We start from the raw sequence: 18,884 nt of genomic DNA, 5'->3' as shown, positions 1-18,884 counted from the left end.
TGGGGTTTACCAGGCTGGAGCTCCCTAGCTCCCTTTGCCCTTCCCGAGCACTGCCCTACTTCAGGTACCTTGCTCCCAGGCAGCTAGGTCCTTCTCTCTCCACTGCTAGAGAGAGACTCCTCTACCTTCTGGCCCTGGAGCTCTTTTATAGGGCCAGCTGGGCCCTGATTTGGTTGGCCCCAGCTGTGGCTGCTTCCCCAATTAGCCTAGCTTTTCCCAGCCGCAGCCCTCTCCAGAGCTGCTTTCAACCCCTGTTCTGCAGGAGTGGGGCAGCTGCCCCACTACAACGACATTTTCCAAAAGTTAATGTATAGTGGTATGTGAGATACCTGTTTTGTGAATACGGAATTGCCATGGCATCTCATATTCTATAATGTAATGACTGTTGTCAAATGCTACCTTTTTAAATAGTGAACATAAAATCAGTTATGATGTGGAACATCAAGGTAGCAAACGAAGGTAAAATTGCTTAATGTTTGGTATATAATATGATCTATAGTAAATCTTCCTTGGAAACAATTGTTTTTCAAATAAAGCATGAGTCCTACATGGGTGATGCAATTTTATTGGGACTTTAAAGTTTCTGGGAGAATAATGACAGGTGGTGGTACCAGATTTTATTTTGTATATAAAATGGAGGGGGAAGGATTGCAGAAAAAGAAGATAAGACTATGTTCAACGTAATCAGGAAAAAATAAACCCTCAAGAAAAATAACAGCTGAGAAACAAGTTCTTTAGGGTCTCCACTTGAGAGAAAACAGACTTTTGAAGAGGTATCTTTTATCTCCCTTAGATTTAGTTTAATCACTAGAAATGGAAAAAGAAGTCTCAATGAATGTTACCCTGGGGCATGCAAACAGTGAGTTTAGGTATATTGCCTATTATGGATCTCCCAGATTATTATTATTATTATTCGTATTGTGCTATAGGTATACAACATGCTTTACAAATTCTTAAGGCATGTTCCCTGCACGGAATTTGTAGTCAAATGTAGAGATACGCAATAGAAAGGATAAATAATTCCTTGAAAGTGTGGGCACAGACATTCCTGGAAATGAGTTTAGTATTGAAAGACAAAATGGAAGAAGTGACTTATAGGGAAAGATGCAGAGGAGAGGCCAAGTGATTGATGTGCTGGAAGACAGAGGGTGTTCCAAGCCGAGAGGATGGGAAAGAAAGATGCACAGTCAGGACTGGGGTGAAACTGAGACACATGGTTAGTTTGTGGTGGGACAGGTATATACATGAATGTGGATCTCTCAAGTCCCGAGCTAGTGCTATTACCTTCAGACCCGCTCTCTCTAAAGTGCTGCCCCTTAAAGCCCCAAAGATTTTGTTGACTTTGCCGTCCAGGATTCTGTGTAGGGTGGCTGAATTCTCAAGTCCTGATCTGTTTGCTTTTTGTGCTTTTGGTTTGAAACCCGAACCTACATCTGCATTATAGCTGAGACATTAGATTAGTACCCCAGCTGGAGAGTGTTCAATGGAAATTTTAACAGATGGTTTTGGGTTGCTTTCACGTTTTAGATTTCAAACCTGAGCACATCTGGGTGAATTTTTCTCAGATTATTTGTCAGAGTTTTTGGTGGTATCCAAAATGCTGTGGGAAATTGAGTTCTTAGTAACAAACAACTGATCCATCCTTTTCCTGCAACAGCAGATACTTTAAAAAATGTCCTGTAAAGTATTTCAGAGATTTGAAGGTCACAATCGTTACATCACTGAAAACTGTGTATGTATAACCCTTACATATACTTCAAAACAAAAGTGCTCCAAGAAAGGCATATGTAAGAGTAATGTAATAAAAAGGGCAGCATATTGCCATCGTAAAACATTTTAGAGTTTAGAACTGTGCTTTGTAAAAGCCAATCATTAGCTGTTTGTTGTCTAATTGATTGGTGGTAAGAGTGATGTCAACATCAATTTAAGGAGAGTGCTGCAGAAACAGCAGCTGATTTTATAAATCTTCCCTGTGGTTTTTGAAAGAGCATCTCTAAGCTTCGGGGTAAAGTCTGAATTTCTTGTACTGCTGCTGGGAAACATGTTTGAAGACATTAAACACAGGCAACGTTGATTGACTGGAAAAGTAAGTCACCCTTAAATCAGAGGGTTATTAAAATAATGAATTAGTTGAGAAAGTCGTGCATCTTTCCTGGGATCCTGAGAGAGGAAACTGGATGTTAATCCAGTTTACATCTGTCATGTGTAATTTACAGCTGTATGCAAATTTAAGCATGTGGAGGAACTGCTCTAATTATTTTGTTCTGGTGTCAAAGTACAGACAAAATTTTTAAGTCCTACTTACTATTTCTCCCTTGCTTTACCCCTCTGTTGTTGTTTATCTCTGTGAATGTATCACTTACCCTGTAAAGCATTTGGGGATAGTTTTTTCATGCAGTGCATTATAGAAAAACAGTGCTGCTGTTTCCTATGGCAAATAAATAACACATCTATTGTTAAATCTATGAGTGGGCCAGATTCTGCCTGTGTTGCACCTGTGTACAATCCCCTCATATCAAGCAAAACAAGTGGCTTCTGCCATTACTAGGAAGGAAGGTCAAGTGTATGTGACTTTTACTGACCTCCATTGTAGAACCATGGCTCAACAGACAGCAAGAAGGGGGCCTCTACAGCCTGAAAATGTAAGAAAAAAGACAAACGGGAAGGTAGCACTCCAATTTCTTGCACTTCGTCATAGTGATCCAGAAGAGAAATGGCATCATTTGGATGAAGGGGAAAATGAATGAAGGGGATAATGGATGAAGGGGAAAATGAAAAAGCATTCTAGAATTGGAAAAGGGATAGAGTAGGGCAACAAAGATGATTCGGGGCATAGAACAGTTTTGATACGAGGAGAGATTAAAAAGGCGGGGATTGTTCAGTTTAGGAAAGAGATGAATAAGGGGGGATATGACAGAGGTCTATACAATCATGAATGAACATAAGAACAGCCATACTGGATCAGATGAGAGGTCCATCTAGCCCAGTAATCTGTCTTCCAACAGTGGCCAATGCCAGCTGCCCACAGGGAATGACCAGAACAGGTCATCACCAAGTGATCCATTCCCTGTCACCCATTCCCAGCTGCTGGCAAACAGAGGCTAGGGACACGATCTCTGCCCACCCTCAGTAATAGCCATTGATGGACCCATGCTCCATAAATTTATCTACTTCTTTTTTGTAGTCTTGGCCTTCACAACATCCTCTGGCAAAGAGTTCCACAGGTTGACTGTGCATTGTGTGAAGAAAGTGTGTGCATTGTTTTAAACCTGCTGCCTATTGATTTCATTTGGTGACCCCTAGTTCATGTGTTAGGAGGAGGAGTAAATAACACTTCCTTATTTACTTACCAGTCATAACTTTATAGACCTCTACCATATCCCCCTTAGTTGTCTCTTTTACATGCTGAAACGTCCCAATTTTATTACTCTCTCCTCATACGGAAGAGTGTATTCCTTGCAGAGATATCCCTCCAACCCAGACAATAGCATTGTTTACATGTATTTCATGTGTTTCGTGAACGCTACGCACCAGGATGAAAGCACACTGATGTCAAAGACAATGGGCAAAATTTGGTCCAGTGAGTTTATTTTTGTTTTCACAAAGGTATTTTCAACTGTTTCCAATATAACATATTTGTAGCTGATAAGGAGTGGGCAGCCTCACACACTTGTCATTGTAAAAGTTTGTTTTTTTCCGTATCAACTAAAGCTTTATTCAAAGAACCCCTGCAGGGGTTGCAACTTTTTTTTCAAAATGGAGTAAACATGGGGTTTTTTTGATGGTTGGTTGTTTTTATTCACTTTGATCTGAAAAAAAAAATCTGAATACATTTTGCTCAAACGTTCAGGGGGAAAAAATCACCAGCAGACGGAGACCAAACCTACAAAATTTCAGCCCAGGAGGAAAAAATGTTGAAATGTTGGGTAAGAAACTCAGGGAGAGCAAATAAATCCTTTTGCAACCTTAACTATGGTTGTTGCCATAGCCTCTGCTATAATAATACCTCAGAATACTAGTGCTCAGATACCACTCTGATGGGGTGGTGTAAAAACCTAACTACACAGAGAGACAGAGCCACTCTACAGTGTAAATCTTCAATGGCATGCAGCGTGAACCATGGATTTAATTAATATATCGGGAAATATATAGGGAAATGAGAACTATCCTGTTCGTCCATCTTCAGGCTACCGGCCTTGGGTTACCACTCTCCCTGTCTCCTGGAGCAGGTGTACAAAAATAGGTGGAGTGCTGGCTCGGCCTTCCATTGTGCTGTCCAGTGCAGCTAAACTGTTGGGATGATGGTATTTTGCCAGTGGTATAGGAGCAAGAGGGATGCATGGAGGGAATATGTCTGATGCACAATGCTTCCTGGGGCTACTGCTGGCATGGTTGAGCTAATTTACCACCCCTTGCTCAGGACGGTGCCTACTGGCACAATCTAGCTTTAAAGCTACATTACAGTGCAGGTTGCCCAGAAACAATTTATATATGGATTGTAAGTTCCTTGGGACTGCCTTCTTGTATTGTTTGTATGGTGCCTAGTGCAACAGGGTCTTGGTCTATGATTGGATTCTCTAGGTGCTACTGCAATACAAATAATGTTATAACCAGTGAGTTCATGGTTAAGCTTATTCGAATAATGTAGTTAGGTTCAAGAATTCCTGAGTATGTTTAAATTTAGTTTTCAGTATTTCATAAAATACACTCTGGGTCTGATTTTGCTACTTCTGCTCATGTTGAGTAGTACTTTACTGCACAATTAGTCCCTCTGATTGAAATGGCAATACTCATGGAGTAAGGATGGCAGAATTGGGCCTTCTGATCTCATTAAACAAAGGCTGATGGGCTTGAGAGCAGAAGAATTATCCCTGGAGTGGGGTTGTAAAACTAGTAAAAAATATGAAAACAAAATGCCCTTGTCTGGATTGGAGGAGGAGATCCGTAGTAGAGGCTTTCTCTGTCTAGCGTTTGTCACTGGATATAAAATTAATGGATTGTTTGTTTTACTCTTCATTTATGGAAGTTTTGCTATATTTAGAAAATCCAGTAACATGTGTGCCCACACACAATGAGTGAGAGAACTAATCAATCTATGCTATCAATCATTCTACCCCTCTCAGTACTTCAAGCAAGAAGCTGGTGCCTCCTGAACTCTGCTGATTTGAATCCTGCCTCTCTAACCATTCCTTGTTTATTTCAAATGGAGATTTCATACCTCTCTTTGTCCACCATAAAGTGCCACAGAACTGTGTCTTTGTCCTGGCTAAATCCTCTTTTTATGCATATATTTTTTTCCCTTTGTGACATCTTATTTCTGTGTTCATCTATGATTATATGTGTGCTCGTCCTTCCTCAATTTGCTGTCTCATCTTCCACAAGGATCCTATATATTATAGGTGCTATATAAAAGAATATGCATAATTATTATTGCTGAGATTTTCAAAGGAGTTTTAGGGAGTTGGGTGCCCATACCCAACTGCATTTTAGTAGGCTGCAGGCACCTAATTCCCTTTGATTTCTTTGAATATCTCTGTCTCAGAAGTTATCACCTCATTATTTATTACCGTTAAGTGTAAAATTCTTCTAATGGCTTGCTTGGGATGCCCTGGAGTCTGGAGGCTTCTTCAGCGGTTCTTAAAGCTGAATGTTTCCTCTCTCTAATTGATCCCCAACCAAACTATGTATGTGTGATAACAAGTCAGAATTCAGGTGCTGGGCCCTGTTAGAGAGCTTATTCCTTCACTCTCCCACTTCCCTGGTCCTTCTCACATGAACAGAGAGCAACAATACCCGAAGTCCAAAGGTGCAAACAATTTGATGTTTATTGGGGTGAACTTCCAGCAAGCTTAAATACAAGTTCCTTTTCCTTATTTCCGAAACTTACTTATTTCCGAATCCCAACTTACTTCCTGTTTGCCCCTAATTTATATAGTAATATTCTTAGCTATACCTTAACCAATCATTCTACTAAAATTTAACTAACCAATCCTAACATATTGTAACATGATTATGTAACCAATTATATCCCACCACCTTAATTAGTTTACACCCAGCAAAATTAATTATACAGCAGACAGGAACAATCACACAACCAGACAGAGATTATACAGACAAACAATAGCAAAGTGGGAACTATAATGGCAAGACAATACAGAAGTGAGGATTTCACATCCCAGTATTGATAAGTGAGTTCTTGCCAGACAGGATGCTATCAAACTAAGTTTTCTTTTACATTTTCTAGGCACTTCCCTTTCTCTGGAGCTGATAGGCATACAATCCTGTCCTGATAGTGCCTAACAGCCCAATAGCACCTTATTTCAATGTGACTAGTTTGGAATGTGAGGATGTGACCGTTCGCTTCCCAGCTTATGGCTGCCTCTGCTGCTTAGCCAAAGGCCTTAGCCTAAGAACAGGGCCCCAGACTGTCACAGTAAGAGAAGGACCTTACATTGGCAGACAGTGATTTTGATTCTTTCTTTTATACCTCTAACTAGCCAAGTGATAAGAATACACCTAAATTCTTAAAGTACAGGCCTTTACAGGCAGGCCTGAATATCTATATCCTAACAGGCCCAGGTTCAGGAATTCAAACAAACAAACAAACATGGCGGGGGGAATAGAAAAGGAAAAAAAGCCAGTTTCCAGCTTGTGTAAAGTGTCATGGCTCCACTTACATCGGCAAAGCTATGCTAATTTATATAAGCTGAGGAGCTGGCCTAAGACTTTTTCATTACGAGATTTCAAGTTATTATGAAATGTTTACACATGCACAAGGAAAGCTCACATTAAATAATATAAAATACTGTTTTAAATAAGAATTACAACAATTCAACACCTGATGCTCTGATTTCATTTGCAAAAGACTTAGGGTATGTCTACACTACGACATTAGATTGAATTTATAGAAGTCGGTTTTTTAGAAATTGTTCTTATATATTCGAGTGTGTGTGCCCCCACAGAAAATGCTCTAAGTGCATTAAGTGCATTAACTCGGCGGAGTGCTTCCACAGTACTGAGGCAAGCGTCGACTTCCGGAGTGTTGCACTGTGGGTAGCTATCCCACAGTTCCCGCAGTCTCCGCTGCCCATTGGAATTCTGAGTTGAGATCCCAATGCCTGATGGGGCTAAAACATTGTTGCGGGTGGTTCTGGGTACATATCGTCAGGCCCCCGTTTCCTCCCTCCCTCCGTGAAAGCACCAGCAGACAATCGTTTCGCGCCTTTTTTCTTGAGTTACCTGTGTAGACACCATACCACGGCAAGCATGGAGCCCACTCAGCTCACCATCACCATATGTCTCCTGGGTGCTGGCAGACGTGGTACTGCATTGCCACACAGCAGCAGCAACCCATTGCCTTGGGGCAGCAGACGACATAGTAGGACTGGTAGCCGTCATCGTCATGTCCGAGGCGCTCCTGGCCACATCGGCCAGGAGCACCTGGGCAGACATGGGTGCAGGGACTACATTAGAAGTGACTTGACCAGGTCATTCTCTTTAGTCCTGCAGTCAGTCCTATTGAACCATCTTATGGTGAGCAGGCAGGCGATACGGATTGCTAGCAGTCCTATTGTACCATCTTCTGCCGGGCAGCCATGAAATGTGGATGGCTTGCAGTCCTCCTGCACCGTCTGCTGCCAGCCAAACATGTAAAAGATAGATGGAGTGGATCAAAACAAGAAATAGACCAGATTTGTTTTGTACTCATTTGCTTCCCCCCCTCCCCCCAGGGGACTCATTCCTCTAGGTCACACTGCAGTCACTCACAGAGAAGGTGCAGCGAGGTAAATCTAGCCATGTATCAATCAGAGGCCAGACCAACCTGCTTGTTCCAATAACAATTATTTAGGTGCACCATTTCTTATTGGAACCCTCCATGAAGTCCTGCCTGAAATACTCCTTGATGTAAAGCCACCCCCTTTGTTGATTTTAATTCCCTGTAAGCCAACCTTGTAAGCCATGTCGTCAGTCGCCCCTCCCTCCGTCAGAGCAAAGGCAGACAATCGTTCCGCGCCTTTTTTCTGTGCGGACGCCATACCAAGGCAAGCATGGAGGCCGCTCAGCTCACTTTGGCAATTAGGAGCACATTAAACACCACACGCATTATCCAGCAGTATATGCAGCACCAGAACCTGGCAGAGCGATACCGGGCGAGGAGGCAACGTCAGCGCGGTCCCGTGAGTGATCAGGACATGGACACAGATTTCTCTGAAAGCATGGGCCCTGCCAATGCATGCATCATGGTGCTAATGGGGCAGGTTCATGCGGTGGAACGCCGATTCTGGGCTCAGGAAACAAGCACAGACTGGTGGGACTGCATAGTGTTGCAGGTCTGGGATAATTCCCAGTGGCTGCGAAACTTTCGCATGCGTAAGGGCATTTTCATGGAACTTTGTGACTTGCTTTCCCCTGCCCTGAAGAGCATGAATACCAAGATGAGAGCAGCCCTCACAGTTGAGAAGCGAGTGGCGATAGCCATGTGGAAGCTTGCAACGCCAGACAGCTACCGGTCAGTTGGGAATCAATTTGGAGTGGGCAAATCTACTGTGGGGGCTGCTGTGATGCAAATAGCCCACGCAATCAAAGATCTGCTGATATCAAGGCTAGTGACCCTGGGAAATGTGCAGATCATAATGGATGGCTTTGCTGCAATGGGATTCCCTAACTGTGGTGGGGCCATAGACGGAACCCATATCCCTATCTTGGCACCGGAGCACCAAGCCGGCGAGTACATAAACCGCAAGGGGTACTTTTCAATAGTGCTGCAAGCTCTGGTGGATCACAAGAGACATTTCACCAACATCAATGTGGGATGGCCGGGAAAGGTACATGACGCTCGCATCTTCAGGAACTCTGGTCTGTTTCAAAAGCTGCAGGAAGGGACTTTATTCCCAGACCAGAAAATAACCGTTGGGGATGTTGAAATGCCTATAGTTATCCTTGGGGACCCAGCCTATCCCTTAATGCCATGGCTCATGAAGCTGTACATAGGCAGCCTGGACAATAGTCAGGAGCTGTTCAACTACAGGCTGAGCAAGTGCAGAATGGTGGTAGAATGTGCATTTGGACGTTTAAAGGCGCGCTGGCGCAGTTTACTGACTCGCTTAGACCTCAGCGAAACCAATATTCCCACTGTTATTACTGCTTGCTGTGCGCTCCACAATATCTGTGAGAGTAAGGGGGAGACGTTTATGGCGGGGTGGGAGGTTGAGGCAAATCGCCTGGCTGCTGGTTACGCGCAGCCAGACACCAGGGTGGTTAGAAGAGCACAGGAGGGCGCGGCACGCATCAGAGAAGCTTTGAAAACCAGTTTCATGACTGGCCAGGCTACGGTGTGAACGTTCTGTTTGTTTCTCCTTGGTGAAACCCCCCGCCCCTTGGTTCACTCTACTTCCCTGTGAGCTAACCACCCTCCCCTCCTCCCTTCGATCACCGCTTGCAGAGGCAATAAAGTCATTATTGCTTCATGTTCATGCATTCTTTATTCATTCATCACACAAATAGGGGGATGACTACCAAGGTAGCCCAGGAGGGGTGGTGGAGGAGGGAAGGAAAATGCCACACAGCACTTTAAAAGTTTACAACTTTAAAATTTATTAAATGCCAGCCTTCTGTTTTTTGGGCAATCCTCTGTGGTGGAGTGGCTGGTTGGCCGGAGGCCCCCCCACCGCGTTCTTGGGCATCTGAGTGAGGAGGCTATGGAACTTGGGGAGAAGGGCGGTTGGTTACACAGGGGCTGTAGTGGCAGTCTGTGCTCCAGCTGCCTTTGCTGCAGCTCAACCATACACAGGAGCATATTGGTTTGATCCTCCAGCAGCCTCAGCATTGAATCCTGCCTCCTCTCATCATGCTGCCGCCACATTTGAGCTTCAGCCCTGTCTTCAGCCCGCCACTTACTCTCTTCAGCCCGCCACCTCTCCTCCCGGCCATTTTGTACTTTCCTGCACTCTGACATTATTTGCCTCCACGCATTCGTCTGTGCTCGGTCAGTGCGGGAGGACAGCATGAGCTCAGAGAACATTTCATCACGAGTGCATTTTTTTTCTTTCTAATCTTCACTAGCCTCTGGGAAGGAGAAGATCCTGTGATCATTGAAACACATGCAGCTGGTGGAGAAAAAAAAAAGGGACAGCGGTATTTAAAAAGACACATTTTATAAAACAATGGCTACACTCTTTCAGGGTAAACCTTGCTGTTAACATTACATACATAGCACATGTGCTTTCGTTACAAGGTCGCATTTTGCCTCCCCCCACCGCGTGGCTACCCCCTCAACCCTCCCCGTGGCTAACAGCGGGGAACATTTCTGTTCAGCCACAGGCAAACAACGCAGCAGGAACGGGCACCTCTGAGTGTCCCCTGAAGAAAAGCACCCTATTTCAACCAGGTGACCATGAATGATATCACTCTCCTGAGGATAACACAGAGAGATAAAGAATGGATGTTGTTTGAACGCCAACAAACATACACTGCAATGCTTTGCTGTACAATGATTCCCGAGTACGTGCTACTGGCCTGGAGTGGTAAAGCGTCCTACCATGGAGGACGCAATAAGGCTGCCCTCCCCAGAAACCTTTTGCAAAGGCTTTGGGAGTACATCCAGGAGAACCACAAATGCCAGGGCAAATTAATCCTTTCACATGCTTGCTTTTAAACCATGTATATTATTTTAAAAGGTACACTCACCAGAGGTCCCTTCTCCGCCTGCCGGGTCCAGGAGGCAGCCTTGGGTGGGTTCGGGGGGTACTGGCTCCAGGTCCAGGGTGAGAAACAGTTCCTGGCTGTTGGGGAAAACCGGTTTCTCCGCTTGCTTGCTGTGAGCTATCTACAACCTCATCATCATCTTCTTCGTCCCCAAAACCTGCTTCCATGTTGCCTCCATCTCCATTGAAGGAGTCAAACAACACGGCTGGGGTAGTGGTGGCTGAACCCCCTAAAATGGCATGCAGCTCATCATAGAAACGGCATGTTTGGGGCTCTGACCCGGAGCGGCCGTCCGCCTCTCTGGTTTTCTGGTAGGCTTGCCTCAGCTCCTTAAGTTTCACGCGGCACTGCTTCGGGTTCCTGTTATGGCCTCTGTCCTTCATGCCCTGGGAAATTTTGACAAAGGTTTTGGCATTTCGAAAACTGGAACGGAGTTCTGATAGCACGGATTCCTCTCCCCATACAGCGATCAGATCCCGTACCTCCCGTTCGGTCCATGCTGGAGCTCTTTTGCGATTCTGGGACTCCATCATGGTCACCTCTGCTGATGGTCACCTGCAGCTTGCCACGCTGGCCAAACAGGAAATGAGATTCAAAAGTTCGCGGACCTTTTCCTGTCTACCTGGCCAGTGCATCTGAGTTGAGAGTGCTGTCCAGAGCGGTCACAATGGAGCACTCTGGGATAGCTCCCGGAGGCCAATACCATCGAATTGTGTCCACAGTACCCCAAATTCAACCCAGCAAGGCCGATTTAAGCGCTAATCCACTTTAATCCACTTGTCAGGGGTGGAGTAAGAAAATTGATTTTAAGAGCCCTTTAAGTCGAAAAAAAGGGCTTCATCGTGTGGACGGGTGCAGGTTTACATCGATTTTAACGCTGCTAAATTCGTCCTAAAGTCCTAGTGTAGACCAGGGCATAGAGAACTAGCCAAGTACTCACAGCCAAGTTCTTCAAGTTAAACTCCCTTCTTTTTTTTTTTTTTGTCATTCAGATCCCTCTTTCGAACTTGCTTTTGCCATGATGCTACAGAAAATGAACTACAGTTAAGCATCTGGTGCACTGAGAATGCTGCCTGTCATGATGACCAGCACTGTGTCATTGTTTCCTTATGCTCCCCCATCTGTCTGTCTGTGTCTACCGTTTTTCTCTTCTTTTATAGTTACACTGCAAGCGTTTGGAGTCTTTTTGTTCTGTTTGCACAGCACCTCACGCATGACTGGGGCTCCTAAGCACTACCACAATATATGCAATAAATAATGATGATAAAGCAAATCCTACTCAGTGTATGTGTGGCAGCAAATTGAGCCCTTCATGAAATGAAAAAACCAAACTACTCCCCTGAAAACTCTAACTCAGACCAGAGGGAACAGGTCTGAGGTCCACTACTGAGCCCTCAGTTAATTAGAATTAGTTCAGGAAAGGAATAAGTAATCAAAGAAAAGCTTCCACTTTCCAATTAGCAACTTTAGATCATGCATATTTCATGGACCTTTAAAAACAACCAGTAAAAGTGTGGTAGCAGAAATATTAAATGGTGCTAAATTAATTATGGTTTATGGAACAGAGGAGGTTGGTTGGCATTTACTTTCTTTAAAATGATAGCTACATGTAAAAATTTTGTTTTCATGTACGTACATGTTTTAGCAGATTTGACTGTGTCCCTTCCTTCATATGCTGCTTGTTGTCTTAGACCTCAATGCTGCAATGAGTTTAGGTGTAGGGGTCAGTGCAGGATCAGGGACTAAAACTGTAAGCTCCAGTGGGGACCATATCTTCCTATATATTTATACACAGTCTAGCACAAGGGGATCCCCTGATAATGATCATGCCCCAAACCTGCTTCTGGAGTATAGATATTTAATGATAAATGGCATAAAATGTGGTTGAATATCACAAACTTTAATACTAGCAAAGTATTGAATTGCTAAACCTAAACCCTCTTCCCAAGGTGTTAAATACCACAACCAATAATAAAAGCCCAGCTTTCTCAGTTGGTATCAAAGTCCAAACAAAGTCATCTTCACTTTCAAGGCTGTGGTTTCTTCATTCCCCCAACTGTGTCTTTCTACACACCACAGCCCAAAAAGGCACTCAGCCAACATTCAGAGCCTCATTGGATGGGGATGGGGAAACATTGTTCGGCTCCCTCTTCTTAACATAGACTGCTTCATAAAGATCAACTGACCTTGGTTATTTTGGCCTGATCAAAAGAGTTGATGAGCAGGCAAAAAAATCTATTGAAGTCAGGAGCAGGGGTGTGGTTTAGTTTGGTGGATTAACATTTAGAAGCATGTATTGTGAAATGTCTTACGCTGATGTGGTGTGATGGAGAATCTCTCTCTCCTTTGGCATCAATTAAATAGAAAAGCAGTCCTTCCCTTTAGCTTTTCCACCCTCTGCTTCCTCCTTCTTGGGATCCAAAATATTGTTGGGGTGTTTTACAGTGATTTAAATGCTGCTGATGGTGGCTTGGTAAGCAGCCATAAACACTGAAGTCTTCAATAGAGCTGTCAAAGTAGTGCAAGCTTCTCTGCATTGTCTCATCAGTGTGCCCCAACCCTGGCATGAAGAGACCATGTCTAGATGAGAGAACATAGTTCAGTATCCAGGCTTGTTCATGCCTTGGCTCTTCTGCTGACGAGGGGGTCAGTTAGAGCTGACTATATTATTATTACTGATTTAATATGTACATTATAATAGTTCCCAGAGGAACTGAGGACTGGGGTTCCATTTTGCTAGGCACTCCATAGATGTTTCTCTCTTTCTTATCTTAAAGAAGTGCCACGGCAGACCACTTGAGCACTGAGAACTAAACTCTTCTTCACTCTTGCCTCTCCCCTCCCCACTGAAAGGTGGTCTGTCCCCCTCTCTCAGAGACCTCTCCTGAAGAAAGTCAACCCCCATCCCCCGGCCTCATTCTTCCTCTTCAGCTGATCAGTTCATCCCAGTGCTTCCCACCACTTCTCTAAACCCATCCTTCTCATCCATGGACGAGCACTCTCTCCTTCCCTGACCTGCCTTTGTCACTCTTGCATGCTGCTCAATGCAGCGACACCGGGGAAAGAATGTGGGTGTTTTTTTCCCCAAGGACATTTTACAGACAAATATTTGTAAGTGTGTATAGAAATAACAGCTGTAACAGATAAAAGAATTTTCAATCTTCTTTTCCAAATTGAACTGTCAATATCTGAACCCCCTACACACCTGCTCTTCTTCCTTATATCTTCACTGAATCAATGGGACTGCATAGATATAAATGAGGACAGAATTTGGCCTGAAAGTTAGAAAAGGAAATGTAGATGTTTTCATTGGAAACCAACTGAGATGTTTGTTAAACCCAAACTGCTTCAACACAGCTTTTTGCATAGGTCCTGGTTTAACCAGCTGTGTCAAAAACTGATTAACTAGACCCAATGTTATGCTCCTTTACATTTCTTGCTTATTTAATTAGTCACAAAATGCAGTTTCTTACATTATTTTGACACAAGAAGAAAGCTAGAATACATTAAAGTCAAGTTCAGTCAGCATAAGAGAACCAAAAAAGAGCAATGACAGCACTAGTTTAGGAGGGTTAGGGGGAGAGAAAGGGTGAGAGAGGAAATGAATAAATGCAGTGATGAACTGTATAAACATATTTAGGAAGATGGAACAAATTGAGTAGAAAGCAGGGGAAATAATGAAGAGCGAAAGCACTGAAGTAGCAAATGGTTCCACGGATCATAAGAAAAGAGACAATGTAGAAAGGGAATGGGAAGGTAGTATGAAGGCACATAGAGTTTCACAAGCAAGAGAAAAGATACTGAGTTGTTACCAAGAAGCATTATAACAAGAAGCAGATGACTTTAAAGGTGGGCCAACTCTGTGCTCAGACCGAATGGCTGTGCCACTTCTGATAGCCCTTCAAGGTTCTGATGTGAATGGCTATCACTCATTGGAAGCTGCTTGTCAGCCGGTTGCCCTGTTCAGCTTCTGCTGCCTAACTATCCTCAGCTGCCCCTGCTCCAGTCCCACCTTCCCCAGCCTCCTGTTCCAGTCAACCAAACACTCCCCGCCTTATCTCTGACACCTCATTCCTAGTGCTTTCCCCATCTCTTCCTCCTGGTTGCTGCTCAAGCATTCCTCCACTAACCACATCCATAGGTGCTGGAGTGTGGGTGCTACCGCAGCCCTTGGTTTGAAGTGGTTTCTATCATATATAAAGTTCACAGTTTGGTTCAGTGGCTCTCAGAACTATACAGATTGTTTCAGCATACCTGACCTCATCCACCGCTCCTTGTGAATTCCAGATTCGTGCTGGAAAAATGCACAACAAGAGACAGTCTTGGTGCCACACATCTCACATTCTGACGTGAGGTGGTGGTAGCAGAAAGTGACCCCACTTGTGGGCTGACGTTAGCCCGGAAAAGGGTAAGAGCTGACTGTTCTGGGGAGGTGGCCAGGGAATGTGCTGATTTAATGTATCACCTGAGCTGCTGATGCAGGTGGCATTGTAGGTTTCCACACTGACCACGTATCAAGTAGCAGAAGATTTGCCATGACTTTCTGTTCTTGACTCACCACTTATCTGGGAACATGTGACTGCAGTGGCATCATCTACAGTGTCCTTAGGTAGATGACAGACCTACCATTGCCCTCACTGCAGCTTATCCAAGATGGAGGGATGCAGTTGACTTCCTGCTCAGCACCAAGAGGGTTGCTAATGCAGACAGGATCTTTAGGAGACCACTTATGATGCAGTCTGTGTCTGTGGACCCAGTATCAGCTTTACTGTTGGTCCCGATGCCTGTCCAGGACTAAATGACCGTGTGATGCCGGTACCAGCATCCACAGGGCCAATGTCTCTTCTTTCATTTGTATCAAACTGACAAGTTGCAGGGCAAGTAGTGGCCCCATCAAGAATAGCTCCCCCGGCACCATTAGACTAATTAGAAGGGTCTTCAAAATTGAGGTCAGAGGCATCTCCCTTCCTCTTCCCATCATGTTATCAGGTTAATAGGTCATTGAAACACAGTGGAAGTCCTAGTTGGCACCAGGATCAGTACCATGCAGACAGCAGAGACAAGGGTTCCTGGCCTACCTCCTACTGACCACTGATGCTGTCTCCCTATTCATGGTAGCCTCCTTGGAATCCCTGAAAAGTCCCTTGTTTGTCTAAATTGTAGTCATCTGTCCTCTTCAGGGCAAGATTACCTGGGCCTCCGGTAGCCTCCTGTGGTGTTTAGATGTTGCTTGTAATTATTAGAATTGGGAGCACTGGGTGTTGGGAGTCTGAAAGGACAGGAAACAGGAAGGAGGGGGGAGGAGTTGAAGCAGCAGCTTGGAAAAGAGGTTTTTCTACTTTAAAAAATAAAGTCCTGTTGAAGTTTGTTAGTACCTTGCCTGGCTACGACAACATTTTGGCAACGAGGATGGATCTTCTGCCTCTGAACCCACCTGCACCCTTTCTGCAAAGCCCAGGTGAGCCTCCAATTGCTTTTACTGCCTGGATCCATATGTTTGAGATTTATCTGCTTGCAATCAGTGCTACAGAGATTTCTGAAGTAAGAAAGCGTGCTCTGCTAATCCACTGCCTTGGAGCAGAAGGGCACCATATATTTTATATTTTTCCCCTTGCAGACGATAAATATGAGACTGCACTCACTGCATTAAAGAACTTTTTTGTACCAAAAGTGAATGTAGTAGGGCCACACGTTCAAGTTGCACACAGACCACAGCCCTTTGACGACGTTGCTCACCATGAAAGGACTGGGAAGAGCAGGATATCATATTGCTAGATGGTCTGCAAGACTACTCTTTCAATTATGAACTGGAATATAAGCCTGGAAACCAAAATGTGGTCGCTGATTGCCTTTCTCCCCTGCCTCTGCCTTCACCAGATGGTCCACCGGAGGATGATGATGTAGTAGTTGCGCTTATTACACGCGCTCTTACTGCAGTTACAAGAGAACAATTTCAAACTGCTTGTTCAGCGTGTCCAATTCAACAAAAACTACGGGAATTTCTTACAAAGAGATGGCCCAGTAACCCTAAAAACCTTGACCCAGTTTTGCTGCCTTATTTTAGAGTTTGGGATGAACTTTCTTTGCTTGATGGCTGTGTGCTACGAGGTACACACTGGCTTCTTGTGCCAGAAGAATTACAGTCAAAACTCCTACAGCTAGCACATGATACTTATCAAGGAATTGTCAGAACCAAACAACGACTACAGGTTCTGTAATTGGTGGCCAGGGATGGACTCTCAAACTGAAGCACTCATAAAATCCTGTGTCACTTGCCAAATGCATGATAAGACAGCAGTGACATGTAGCCCTCCATTACAGCCTGTTCCTCTTCCTGAATCTGCATGGGAAAAAGTGGCAATTGACATTTAGGACCCTTTGATACTGCTCCAAGTGACTGTCATTATGGCATCACCTTAAACTATTTCAGTAAACGGCCTGAGGTAGCGTTTACATCGCAAATCTCTTCTGCTACAGTAATTGAGTTCCTCTCTTCAGTTTTTAGCAGGGAAGGTAACCCCAAAGAACTGGTTTCAGATAATGGTAGCCAATTTACTTCCCTGGAGTTTGAAACTTTTCTAGCAGAGAGGAACATTTTACACAGAAGGTCATCCCCATACTACCCTCAAGCCAATGGGGAAATCGAATGGTTTAACAGAAGTTTGAAAGAGAGTTTGCAAATGGATAAACTGGAAGGGCAATTGTGGATAACCTTCATTACTGATTTCTTGCAAGCATACCGGGCTATATGACATGCCACAACACAAAGATCACCCACAGAGTTACTGCATCGGAAACGGATGAATACTAAACTGAACATTGTTGGATTGTTAAAGGCACGACCTGAGGCCCCAACCAAAGATGATGTGAGAAAATAGTTGAACAGAACCAAGCAAAGTATAAGGCTTTCACAGACAAGCGGCGGGGTGCTAAGGAACCAAAGTTTCATAGAGAAGGAAGGGATCTTACACCTATCGACTTTCTGATGGGCAGGTGTGGAATGCTGCTTATCTTGCACCTGCCTATGCACCAAGAGGAGATTATGCCAACACCCACTCTGCACTGGATGACTTCACTATAGTATCAACACAACAAGACATTGCACTGGAACTGGGGTTTGAGAGATGGCCTGTCAGACCCAGGCAACCACCTGTCTGGACTAGAGATGATGTTATGTAGTATCTATAGTGTTTTTAGTGTAATATTTCTGTCAACAGTATAGTTCCTTGTTTCCTATTTGTTCCTGTGGTTAGAACAACAATGTTTATTGTAATTGGGAGAGTTTCTTAAGAGAGGAGAGAACATGGTGTTTAGATGTTGCTTGTAATTATTAGAATTGGGAGCACTGGCTGTTGGGAGTCTGAAAGGACAGGAAACAGGAAGGAAGGGGGAGGAGTTGAAGGGGCTGAGGGAGAGCTACTGAGGGTGCAGCAGCAGCTTGGAAAAGAGGTTTCTACTTTAAAAAATAAAGTCCTGTTGAAGTTTGTTAGTACCTTGCCTGGCTACTACAACACCTCCCCGTTGGATCCCCCAGTTCTGAGGCCACAGATAAGGGGACTCCCGCTGTGCTGGAGCAACCTTTGCCCCGGGTAATGTCAGACGGGGATACCACAAAACCTTGCACTCCATTGTCCTCCTCATCACCAGGTGATGCTGTGCTGCCCGATTTGTTATCTCCAGTACTGGAGGGTTTCAATTTGTACCAAGACCTCCTAAAATGCACAGCATCAGCCTGGGGGTATTCAGGATGAGTTTGTTATTTAACAAAATCTAAATCTTCCAGTATACTGTAATTTAGCCTTGCGATGCCTGTGTTGTTTCTGTACTTTTTCTCATAATGTCTACATTTTATTTTCTCTTGATGAATTCAGTGGCAGTGCCAAACAGGAGAGGTCAGAGAATGAATCCTTGGATGACACCAGCATCTAGGTTAAATCATTCACTCAAGTTTGTGTTCACTTTAACTGTGCAAGCTGTACTTGATATAAAGCCTTGATGAAGTTAATTATTCATACTGGTATACAATAACATTTCGAGATATTTCAGAGTGAATCTTGTTGGAAGATTGTTTAAATACATCCTTAAAATCTATGAAGTTTACGAGGAATTGTTTTTGCCATTCAGTGCTCTTTTCGATGGCTATTCTGAAGGTGAAATTCTGATCACCACAGGATCTTTCA

The 18,884-nt window shown here is 44.1% G+C and overlaps 1 protein-coding gene across 12 annotated transcripts in view; it reads left to right on the top strand.

Moving 5' to 3' along the window:
• DLG2 (discs large MAGUK scaffold protein 2) overlaps nt 1-18,884 on the top strand; it is a gene marked incomplete at its 5' end in the record, with an annotated part of 1,505,837 nt that overhangs the window by 1,010,098 nt on the left and 476,855 nt on the right. The window lies entirely within an intron of this gene.

The sequence above is a fragment of the Lepidochelys olivacea genome, assembly GCF_965140295.1.
Source record: "Lepidochelys olivacea isolate rLepOli2 genome assembly, chromosome: 1".
NCBI classification, from domain to species: Eukaryota; Metazoa; Chordata; order Testudines; family Cheloniidae; genus Lepidochelys; species Lepidochelys olivacea.
The sequence above is the reverse complement of the archived record's forward strand: the minus strand, read 5'-3'. Positions and strand labels throughout refer to the sequence as shown.